Source organism: Camelus ferus, chromosome 22, assembly GCF_009834535.1.
Source record: "Camelus ferus isolate YT-003-E chromosome 22, BCGSAC_Cfer_1.0, whole genome shotgun sequence".
NCBI classification, from domain to species: domain Eukaryota; kingdom Metazoa; phylum Chordata; class Mammalia; order Artiodactyla; family Camelidae; genus Camelus; species Camelus ferus.
In genome coordinates, this window is record NC_045717.1 from 6,964,260 (window position 1) to 6,976,659 (window position 12,400).

At 45.5% G+C, this 12,400-nt stretch overlaps 1 long non-coding RNA gene across 2 annotated transcripts; it reads right to left on the reverse strand.

The window, feature by feature from the left end:
- Positions 1-1,062: 1,062 nt before the first annotated feature.
- Positions 1,063-3,132, reverse strand: LOC116659117. Of its 2 annotated transcripts, none has more exons than XR_004314424.1 (3): positions 2,922-3,132; positions 1,954-2,210; positions 1,063-1,305 (listed from the first exon to the last, which is right to left on the reverse strand). It is a non-coding gene; the product is annotated as an uncharacterized LOC116659117 (long non-coding RNA). The 2 variants fall into 2 exon arrangements; XR_004314425.1 differs by having other exon boundaries at positions 1,809-2,210.
- Between the last annotated feature and the right edge of the window lie 9,268 nt (positions 3,133-12,400).

A 12,400-nucleotide genomic window follows, 5' to 3' on the forward strand; every position in this document is an offset into this window, starting at 1 on the left:
AAGACACTGATGGTAAGATGATAGAGTCAGAGAGACCTGGGTTTGAACGCTACGGTAGTTACTCGAACAAATCACCGAACTCCTCTGTGTCTCAGCTTCCCCACCTGAAAAATAGGAAGACTGAGACCCACCTTCCAGCGTTGCTACAGGGACAAGACAAGGTCAGAGATGGATACATTCCTAGAACCATAAGAAGCACATAGTAGGTCCTTGATGAGCCCGTGGTATTCCCTCCCCTTCCCCTTAGTAGCTGGCGCTGCTGCAGCTGCCTGGCTCACCGGGGCATCCTCCTCCACCCGCCAGCCCAGCCCCCAACCCCTGTCCAGCCCTAACGACTTTTGCAGCCCATCCCTGGTGGCAGTAGCTGAGAGGCCCGAGACTCCCAGGGCCCCCAGGCTCTTTAATCAGCCTCTGCAAGGACTGCACGTGACTCAGCCTGCAAGTGATTCGGCACCGGGCGCAACGGCAAACAGGCCTGCAGGGAATCGCTTCAGCAGAAAGATGTTGGCATGTCTCTATAGCAACTCGGGGAAAATATTTCACGCAAAAGTCCATCTGCTGTAACATAAAGGGAGTCCCAGCCAGTAATCGAGTTATAACGAGTTATAAATTATTTCTAATTTGTGAGCTTCATTTTACCAAACCACAAAATACATATATACATGCGTGTACCTATAGAGAGACATACACTATATATTTTCTTATTCTCGTGCACAAGCACACATGTGCAGTCACGAGACAATAGCAATGTGGTTTTGACTGAGTTGTCTCATCTGGCGGTTCTGATTCACCAGCAGACAGAATGTTCATCCAGGGGCTGGATGATGTGACCCAAGCAAATGGACCTCAGTGACCGCCATAGCCACTGCTAAAAGGAGGGACCTAACTAAGTTATCTAGGGCTATTACGTGAGCCAGAGCTAAAATCTTTTTGTTAGTTTTGCTGGTTTCTCTTAAGGAAAAAAAATTTTTTGGTTGTTCCTTGTAAAGAGACATTTGTATTGATTCATTGGTATGAAATGCTTTGTAGAGGCTATCAAACTGGAAAAAAACAACGTGATAATTCGCATTGTGATTCTTTTAATTTTATGTGTTGTCAACACTTCAAAGTAGGCCGGAGCTCTGCTTGGGCGATCTGGGATGTTTCTCATTGCACGTCGAATCTAGGCTGCAACTGTCTGCAACTCCAGAGCCTCTTGCACGACGCCCACTCTGGCTTCGCTTCGCTCTGCTTTTTTTCTCCTCTTTTCTTTTTTTTTTCTTTCAGTCCGCGCTTTCTATGTCTGGTCTGCAAAACTCCTGTGGCCTGGAAAGAGAAAAAAACGTGGTGGTGGCTGGGAGGGAATGGGGTAAAATGAGCACGGGACATACAGCATCCTTTTTCCTCCTAGAGAAACGCCTGGCCTCCCAGCCAAGAACCCCGCAGGCCATCTCGGGGACAGGGACTGGAGACTAGGTCACCATCCTGATCCCAGAGAAGTATCGCCGCGATGGCCACCCCACCCCCCACCCCCAGCCATACATGCTGTTCCAAAGGCTTCCACTGTGTCACTTAACCCTGCCCTCCACCTCTTGAGGATGGTGGCATTTTTATTTCCATTTTACGTTACATTTGATTTATAACTGGAGTTCTCAGGGGTAGAGGGAGCTGAATCAGAATTCAAACCCAGTTTTGTGTGACTACGCTTTCTTCCCACCTGCCTGGAAAGACACAAGAGAGGCTGACCCCAAGAGAGGAATTTCTTAACTTCTACCTCAGAAAGTTAAAGCATCATCAGATACTGTGTATCAATCCAGACCTACACTTACACTTTGTTTGTTGTCCTGTTTCAACCTCAGGATGTTCTGTGGCAGGTAGGATGATGCCCATTTTACAGATGAGTACACTGAGACTCAGAGAACTCAAGACACTTTCCCAGGGTAACACAGCTGGTTAGAAAATGTCGGAGCTGACCTTGGCAGTCAGGAGGCCAGATCTCGCAGCCCTGGAGCCCCCGGCGTGTTTCTCTCCTTCTGGTGTCCCTCAGGTTTGATGGTGAGCTGCCGCAGGCTGAGCAGGGCCCGTCGCCCACATCTGGGCCTTCCACGGGGCTGAGAGCAGAGTTGGCCTGGTTTCCTGAGAGCATGTCGACTTGATGAAACGCCGCAGAGGCAGGGCCCAGGCAGAAAGGTCAGTAAGGGGAAGAGGGCAGGAACACCCTGTTACCAGATCTGGAGAAGAAATGGAAAGTGAAATACTTGGAAAGTAACTTCGGCCGGCCCGGAGGAAAGTGTGTCGGGATATTTCCAAAAGCCTGGATGAGCAAGCCTTTCCCCCACCCACCCCCACACCTCGCCGGAGGGGCAGGGGCGTGTGCAGAAATCACGGTGGAGGCTGCTTCTGGCCCGATTCCCTGGGGTTCAGGTCACTTCCAGGGACAGTCCCTGAAGAGCCAGGAGATGGTCTTCCTGAGGCCCCTTGTCCAGCAAGACGGCCCCTGCCGCCCCCACCCTTCACCACCCCAAACCCTCCCACCCCCAGCCCCCGCCCCCGCCCCCGCCCTCCAGGAAGGGCAGCAGCTTCAGCTGCAAGATCTTAGGTTCACCAACCAAATGTTTCCCCAGGGGCCCAGGAAGGCCCTCCCTGCCAGGGTGACTCGATTTGGGATCAGCATCCAAAGACCTTCCATCAGACCTGTTGAGTTGGGGCCTTGGAATGGGGAGCCTGCAGCTGCAGAAGAGGCCACGATCTGTCCACTGAGTACATTTGCAAGCACAGCCCCACGACGGCCTCGGCTTCAGGCACGATCAGGATGAGCCAGTCAGGAAATTTGGCTCAACAGACCAGGCCCCTAGTCTGGCCAATTTTTCTCTACTTTTTGCTTTCTTGCTTGCTTTTTTTTTTTTTTTTTTCTCCCTTAAGCATTAGAAGAAAGACCACACCTTTCAAAAGCCAAGTTGTAGCAGTCTTTTGGGTGGCTGGATTTCCAGCGCGGAGCTGGTCTCTAAGCTGGTCTGTTGCACGTGAGGCGAAGGAGCTGGATCCGGGAGGGCCGCGATGTCCTGGGGCTCCCGCCTGAGTGCAAGAGGCCATTTCAGGATCTCTGAGACTGGCTGAGAATCCACCTCCCTGAGGGTGAGCCAAAGGCAGGGCCTCCGCTGACCTCTGCCCTCCCTGAGCCCCGCCAGAAAAGAACAAGTCCCGAGCACGGCGGGAAGCCTTTCAGTTAAGCAAAGCGAACACTCCCATGCAAACCCTGGAAGGCCCACACCAGAGCTGGCGCATGGCGGATTCGGCTCCAGTTAGCAGGGGTTTGGAGAGGCAGTGGAGCTGAACGCCCTCTCCTTGCTCATCCCTGCACCCCTCTCCCCCTTCCTGGGCCTCAGCCATCTCTGAATTCTCAGCCAGGTTCCATCATCAAACTCTTCCCCCAAGTGGCAGAAAGATGTGCTCCCAGGACCCAGAGGGCAGAACTCTTGCAGGAGACGTTGGCATGGAGTAGCTAAGAGCCTGGAGTCAGAGAGATCTTGCTTCGTATTGCACATCTGCCACTCAGCAGCTGTGGGACCACTCATTCCTCCTCAGGAGCCTCAGTTTCCTCATCTGTAAAATGGGGGCAAAAACCTCACCCATCTCACACGGCTTGGGTAAGGGTAAAATGAGACAGTGGGCGTGAAGCACTGAGAGCTTGGCATTCAGTGCCCCAAATGACAGTTATCCTATTCTGTTGCTGTTATCGTTACCATCTCCAAGCCTGGCTCTGGGAGGCACTGCGTGTGTGCCTGTGCAGGTGTGCCCTGCCCCCTCAACACACACACAGACCAGAAAGTCAAGGAACACCCTGAGGGCACAGCCTACAACTCTGTATCGTCATAGGATTGAGAATTGGATAGGATGTTGGAAAATGTCGGAGGCTGGAGAGACGTGTCTGGCCATCGTCTCTGACCGCCATGAGGCCGAGCGGGACTGGAATGCAGTTCTTATTTCTCTAGATTGCCTCTCCTCATTTATCACACACCTAGCAAATATTTATGTTGACCACCCCCTCCGTGTCAGACCCTGGCTGGGCCAGGGGCTGTAGGAAGTGAAGAAGATGGTCCCTGCTCTCATGGAGCTTGTACCCCAGGCATCTAACACTGTCAAGTGTCTCTAAACTCCCATCCTGTGATCCTGTGCGTACTCGAAATCCCAGGTGCACTGAATGTGTGAGCTGCTTGAGCCCAGCCTCAGGTCTCAGCCCCATTTCCTTCCATGGTGGGTGGGCACCCCGAGGGCAGGCCCATTGCTCCACTCTTTCCGGGCAGGGAGCTCGCATGTCACAGCCTGGACCACCCTGAGCCGTGCTCATCCTCACTGGGGTCTGTGTCTCCCCATCAGACTCCACAGGCAGAGGTCCCCTCTGAGCCATGGCAGTGCCTGGCAGGGAGCCAGCCTCGGTAAATGGTGGTTGGATGAAAGATGAATGAAACAAGGTCGGTCATTCATTTATTCATTTATTCATTCTCCCTACATTTATCCTGAATCAACTCTGTGCCCAGCTCTAGGATACAGAAATGAATGGGCCATAGTCCCTGAGTTCAAAGTGGCCCAGTAAACAGACATGAACAATGACAGAAATGTGCAGAGGCCAGTGGGCTCCAGGGGACAATGAGGTCAATTCTACTGGGAGGTGGGGGATGAACAAGAAAGGCAGCAAACTGAGCGACACCCAGACAAGGTCTGGACGGGCAAGTCCACTAGGCAGACAAGGAAAGAGCAAGCTTTCCAGGCAGAGGGACCCTCGTGAGAAAAGGCCCTGAAGTGTGATGTACTTTTGGAAACATCAGCTTTACCATTTGGCTTCAGCCTGTTATTAGCCCCATTTTTCAGAAGAGAAAACTGAGGCACAGAGAAGTGATGTAATTTGTCCCCAAGGTCTCATAGCTATTTATTGACAGATAGGAAGTAACTGACCAGGTCACAGAGGACCTTAAATATCAGATCAAAGCATTGGATTCTACCTTGAGGGTGGTGAGGTGTTACCAAAGGATTTTGAGCAGGGGATGTCTGATGTGTTTTTCATTTTTGATAGTTTCTTCTTGGACAGTGAGAAGAATGGATTCAAGATTCCCAGTAGCTATGAGTCTAAGGAGGAGAAGTCATCTCTTGCACATGTTCAATACAGAACATGCACAGAAAAGTTAATGGAGGCATTTCCATGATGGCAGGAACACTATCAGCAAGAGAGCAGATGAATAAACAATGCTATATACGCACAGTGGAATATTACTCAGCAGTGAACAATGACTGACCCACAGAAACAATCAACCATGTGGCTGGATCTTGACGTATCAGTTGGTGATCGCTATGTTAGCAAACCACTCCAAACTTGGTAGCTGAAACAACCACTATTTATTTAATTCACGATTCAGTGGGTAGGCATTTCAGGCTGGGCTCAGGTGTGCAGTTCTTCTGGTCTTAGCTGGGCTTCCTCATGAGTCCATGGTCAATGCAGAGACAGCTAGGAGGTTTGGCTTCCAAGGGTTGAGAGGCTGTCAGCTAGTGGGTTGGTGGCAATTAGGCCACATGTTTCTCATCACCCAACAAGATGACTCAGACTTGTTCACATGGCTGTGGAAGCTTCCAATGAGAATGAGGGAGACCACAATGTATCTTAACGCCTAAGCTCAGAAATGACATTAAGCCACTTCTGCCACATTATATGAGTCAAAAGCATGCATAAGGCTGGCCTAGATTTAAGAAATGGGGTAATAGACTCCACCGCTTGATGCTCCCAATGCATCAAGTCACATTGCGAAAGAGATGTGGAGGCACGAAGAGGACTAATTGCAGCCATACTTGCAAACCAGCTACACTGCTTGGCAATATGATATTGAGTGAAAAAATCAATTCCAAAAGGTTGCATAGCACATGATATCCTTTTATAAAATTTAAAATTAGACTTCAGGAGGGCGTATAAATGAGAAGAAAGATTGTATGAAAAAGGAAGAAATAGAGCAATAAACACAGGATGCAAGATGGCCCTCAGAAGGCAAAAGACGAGTGATGGAATGGGGGAATAATGCATTTGGAATGCAGGTTATTGACAAGGTCCTGGTCTTTATTTTCATTATTAAAAATGACAGTCTTTAAAAAAGGGGGTCAAATGAAAACTAGATTATTAGTCAAGTTGTGTGCACTTGAGCTCAAGAAAGAGAGAAAGGGAAGTTGAGAGAGAGCAATGGGCCGGTACAGGCTGCTCAAACGGTCAGATTGCCTTTGGGAATCTCTTAGATGTGAGTGAAGACAGAGAAAGAGGGTCTAGAATTACTTCTGGGTGATGGTGCCATCTCTGAGCTGGGGATCCTATAGAAGACGACAGTTTGGGGAGAACCAAGAGTTGTGTTTGGGGAATGTTGGGTGTGAATGCCTGTGAAGATCCAGGAAGCTGGGTCCCCTAGGCTGCTGGCTTTCTGGAACATGGGAGAATGGTCGGGGCTGGAGAAGGCAGAACCTCAGCACATCTGAAATAGGAGACCATCCCAGAAAGCCCTGTGTTACATCAGGGTGGAAGGCCTCCCTTCAGCTGAGAGCCACCCCTGGCGGCCTTGGCCTCACCCAGCCCTTCCTGACAGCTCCTCGGGGCACGTCCACAGCCAGGTTCCCTTCTAAGCAGTCAGGCCTCCACCCTGAAATCCCGGGCCAAGCGAGCGAGCTTGGGGTTGTGGCTGAGGGGGCCCCAGCATCAGTCTCCTCCCCCGGCAGGGCCAATGGGACCCCAGAGGGGGCTGGATGTTTGTGCAGATGACATGTTTATGACCCAACCTCTCCTTACTCATGCTTTTGGCTTCCCCTCGCTGATTTTGGTTGGGTGGATCCCAGTTCTGCTGCTGGATTTGGGAGCTTTGGGGCTGGGGCTGAACAGAGCTTCCTTTAACGGTTCCAACCAAGGATGGTTCCAGCCCCTTCCCCCAGTCCTCCTAGACCTCATATTTTCCCACACCCATCTCTATTACAGAATGCTAGCATCTCGGAGCTGGAGAGGGCCTCTGGCATCACTGCATTCAATGCCTCCATTTCTGGATGGAGAAACTGAGGCCAAGAGGGAGGCAAGGACTTGCCCAAGGTCACCCAAGCAGATAGAGACAGAAGACACGGGCATCCAGGCATGTAGCTCAGGGCTCTGAAACCACCCTCCAAACACCAGCTTCCTTGGTTGCTGTTTTGTTTGGGAAAGGACAGTTCAGCTTTTTCGAGTCTGCCACAGTAACTTTCTCCTCTCCCAGGGAGGCAGCAGACAGTGACGGACTCTCTGCTTTTACAGTTTAATTCCATAGGAAATTGGAAATTGCCTGTCAGAGGTGTCCGGGTGGCCCAGCTGCCCCGCCCCGACCTGGCCGCCAGAGCGCCCGCTTCTCCCCGCTCCCTGGCTTGGGGGCCGTTTTCGGAAGCTCTTCCGAGGGCTCCTGTGGCTTCTCTGCCTGCTCTTCCTCCTGGAGCACGATGCTAGCTGACATTCGATTCCTGGCAGTCTCTGGCCCTGAGCTCCAGCCTGGCCTCAGTGTCGTCTCCTGTCTTGGGTTCCCGGGGAAATTGGAGGAAGGGGTCCCCAGCCCTTTTCTAGGCGCCTGAGTCACCAGGATCCCGAGAGTCCCTGCACTGCCCTCCCAGAACTCATGACTTTCCCAGGGTTTCTGACACTGCAGCTGCAGCGGGTGACACTTACCTCCTCCCTTCTCTGGGAGTCCCCTGCACTTGGGATCTTGTGCTGGCATCTCCATCCTTCTTAAGAACCAACCTGGAAGCCTCAGGAGTTCAGTGTTACTGTTGTGTAGTTGGTAGAGGAGCGAGTCCCTGGCCTCACACACTTGGACTGAATCCCGGAGCCACCACTCTTGAACTCTGTGATTTTGGAAAAATTGCTTCACTTCTCTAATGCCTTAGTTGTCTCATCTATAAAGTGGGGGGTGATAATAATAATACCAAATGTATAAGGTTGTTGAGAGGATTACATGGAATAGTGCCTGTAAAGCATTCAATAAATGTTAAAATTGGTAATATTCTATGTTAGCATCCCCCTCATCCAGCCCCTCGGGGCCAAGTCCAAAGCTAGGCTGTGAGGAACAATAAGTTCTCCTGGACTGATCCCTTAAACAACTGGCAGAAAATATGGTAAAACAAGCAGGCTGTAGCTTCCTGGGTCCTATTCAATGCAATAAATCTTCAATGCGGCTTATTATGTGCAGACACTATGCTTGGGGCTAGAGACACAGCGATAAGAAAGATGACACTGTCCTGCCCTTGCAGTTTCATTCCAGGGAGGAGGCAGGCAAGTAATGGAGTGCTCCCAGCACAGGGGCAGGGGACACGGTGGAAGTGAGCTCAGGCCCAGAGGAGGCACGCCTCACCCAGACCTAGGTGTCAGGGAGAGGAGATGAGTCTACAGCTGTGATCTGATGGATGAGCAGGGGTGTGTGTGTGTGTGTTTTAAGGATGGGAAACAGTGACCCAGATAAAAGGTTTATTGTGCACATATGCCTGAGGGAGCAAGACCCAGTGAAGGAATTAAAAAATGCTTAATGTGATTGGAGTAAGGAATAGGAGAAGAAAAATGAGGCTGGTGGAGTGGAAAGAAGCCAGACCTCAAAAGGTCTTATAGATTTGTCCCAGAGGTACTGGGGAGCCATTGAAGAGTGTACAGCAGGGGAGTGGCAGAGGGAGATTTGCCTTTTGGATTGCCTACTCAGTGTGGTGGATGGACTGAAGGGATCAGGCCTGGAGGCAAGGAGACATGCAACGAGGCCATTGCAGTGATCTGAGTGAGAGAAGATGGTAGAATATGAGATAAAGGTCAGTCTTTAAGATGACACTTACAAACCATTCCAAAACTGGCCCACTGGACCTCCCCAGTCTTCCCTCTTGCTAAAACTACGAATCAAAGGGATCCATGGGCCTGAATGTATTAAGCATAAAGTGCAGCATGTGTGTGGGAAATTGTTATCTCTGGGATGGGTAGTGGGTGATTTTCTGGACACACCCACATGAACTTCCTGGTGGGTTCAAGAGCAGCATCTTCCATTGGCCCTCAGACGATGCTAATGGACACTTGCAACTGGGGACACACAGTTGATTGCCATACCATTCCTTCCAACCAAATTTCTTCACTGCCTTGGCCCCCTGGGGCTTCTGGTTGAAACACACACACACACACACACACACACACACACACAGCCCCATCTCAACTTGATCGTTACTTTTTTATTGTATTCAGACATTATGCATAAAGAGCAGAGAAGACTACAGTGTACTTTTCTTTGTTTCAAAAAACTTCAGTCTTCACTGCTTTTTGTACACAACATCAGGAATGCAGTAAAAATATTATGACACCTGAAACGTATGTTGCATGTCAATTAACCTCAGTTTAAAAAATTATGAGACAGCTAAAGAAGCAGGGTGATTAAAAAGTTAGTAGGACAAAGAGAAAACATAATCAATAGAAACAGACCCATAAAGGATAGTTATTGAAACTGGCTGCTAAGGATTTCAGAACAACTATTATAAATATGTTTAAAATTTTAGAGATTAAAAAGGTGATGCAATTAGGTATTTCTGCCCAGAACTCTAAACTCTAAAAAAAAAATAACAAAATGTAAGTTCTGGAACTAAAATATGTGAAATCAAAAATTAATTAGATGAAATTAACAGTAGATTAGTCATTGCAGAAAAAAAAAATCATTGAAATTGAACACAGGTAAATTAAAGTTGTTCCAAGTGAAGTACAAAAAGAGAAAAATTGAATAAAAATAAACTAAAGATCAGTAATAATGATGTTTAATAACGTGAAATACTATAAAGCAGTCTAAAATACATGGAATTCAAGTCCCAGAAAAAAAGGAGAGACAAAATGGGGCCTAAGAAATATTTGAAGAATTAATGACCAAAATTTCCTAGGTTTGATTTTTTAAAAAAAATCAACCCACAGATCCAAGAAGCCCAATTAAGTCTCAAGCAAGATTTAAAATGTGAGACAAATGTCAAGATGATAGACTTAAACCTAATCATATAATCTCATTAAATGTAAATGTTCTAAACAGCCCCCAATTAAAAGGCAGAGATTTTTACATTGTATAAAAAAGAAAAAGAAAAAAACAAAACTCAACTATATCTTGCCTACAGGAAATGCATTTTGTATGTAAAAACAAAAATAGATTGAAAGTAAAAAGATGAAAAAAGAGATACCATAAAAAAAGGGATGACAAAAAGAAATATGATTGATTACCTCTAATCAAAAGAAAGTTGGAGTGTCTACTGTAAATATTAGACAAAGTGGATTTCAGAGCAGGGATAAAGAAGCTCACTGTATTATGATAAAGAAGTCATTTCATCAAGACATAACAACTCTACATGTTTATGCACCTAACAAAACAGCTTCAAAACCCATGAAGCAGAACTACAAAGAGAAACAAACAAATCCATCACTATAATAAAATATTTCAATACTCTTCTCTCAAGAGTTGATAGAATAAGTAGACAGAAAAATCAGTAAGGATATAGACCACTTGAATAACAGTATTAACCAACTTGACCTAACTGGCATTTATATAGCGCTCCACCCAACAATAGCAGAATACACATTCTTTTCAAGGGCACAAAGAACGTTTACCAAGAAAGACCATATTTTGGGCCATAAAACAAGTCTAAATAAACTTTAAAGGATTCTAGTTATATAAAGTATGTTCTCCAACCACAATGAAATCAAATTATAAATTAATAACAGAAAGATCTCCAGAAAATCCACAAATATTTGAAACTAAATAACACACTTCTAAATAACTGAGGGTTCAAAGAAAAAAAATCAAAAGGGGAAATGGAAAGTATTTCATACTGAATGAAAGTGAAAAGACAACATATCCAAACTTGTGAGCTGCCACTAAGTCAGTACTTATACAGAAATTTATAGGACTAATTGCTTGTATTGGAAAAGAGTGAAATTCTCAAATTAATGACCTCAGCTTCTACCTTATGAAATTAGAAAAAAAGAGCAAATTAAACCCAAAGAAAACAAAGGAAAGGAAATAATAAAAATCAATGCAATAAAAACAGAAAAGCAAGAGAAAAATCAATGAAACCAAAAGCTGGCTTCTTGAAAATATCAATAAAAATTTAAAATTTCCAGCTCAACTGATCAGGAAAAAAGAAGAGACTATATAATTGCCAATAACAGAAAAAAGGAGAAGTGATGTCACTATGAATTACAGTCCTAAGACTATTAAAGAAAATGAGTTTCAGTTAAAGATCATACCAAAAGCAAAACTCCAGGCTCCAGATGGCTTCATTGGTAAATATTACCAAACATTTAAGGAAGGAATAATATTCGTTTACACAAACACTTCCAGAAAATTAAAGAGAATACTTTCCAATTTATTCTATGAGGCCAGCAGTAACCTAATACCAAAATCAGACTAAGAAATAACAGTATAAGAAAACTATAGACCAGTATCTGTCATACAAAAATTCTAAATAAGATTTTAGTGTATCAAATCCAACCGTAGATAGAAAGGATAATTCATCATGACGAAATGGGATTTAATCCTAGGCAGTACAGGTTGGTTTAATATTCAACAATCAATCAATGTCATTCACCATAGTAAAAACTAAAAAGAAGAATCATATGATCCTCTCAAGAGATGCAGAAAAATTATTTGACAAAAAAATCCAATATTTACTTCCTGATTAACAAAAAAATACCATCAGCAAACTAGGACTGGAAAGGAATTCCTCAATCTCATAAAAAAGGTTTACCAAAAACCTACAGCTAACATTATACTTAATTGGAAAACACTGAATATTTTCTCCCTAAGATCAAGCATACAAGAATGTTGCTTTTCACCACTTCAATTTAGCATCGTACATGAGGCAATTTATGTACTTTATTATATGTTAATTATATCTCAATAAGATCATTTTCATAGGTAGAGGTTGATTAGATTTTAAGTGATTTTAAACTATGTACTGTAATCAAGCAGCTCACTCTAAATATGAACAAACAGACAGGGCAAAATAAATACATATCAGACATAAGAACTGGGAGAGCTTCCTTTAGAGAGTCCCAGGGGATGAGTTTCTGACAAAATTATAATTATCTCAGAAGAAAAATTTGAAATGTGAGTAGAAATGGAAAACAAGGGAAAAGGTAACTAAGGGCTAAACCTAAACATAGATCTTTATGAAACAAACAAAATATATCTAGCTGAAGATGGGGGGAGGATAAAATAAAGAAAATGATCAAAAGAACATTTTAGGAGGAGATCGTTGGAATTACAGCATTTGAAGATTTTTATTGTTCAGTAGAAAGGCAAAGATATTAATTCATTTTCTATCTTATTTAGTTCAGTAGAACATGTTAAAATGTCTGGAGCAACCAATTGGAAAGTTAGAAACT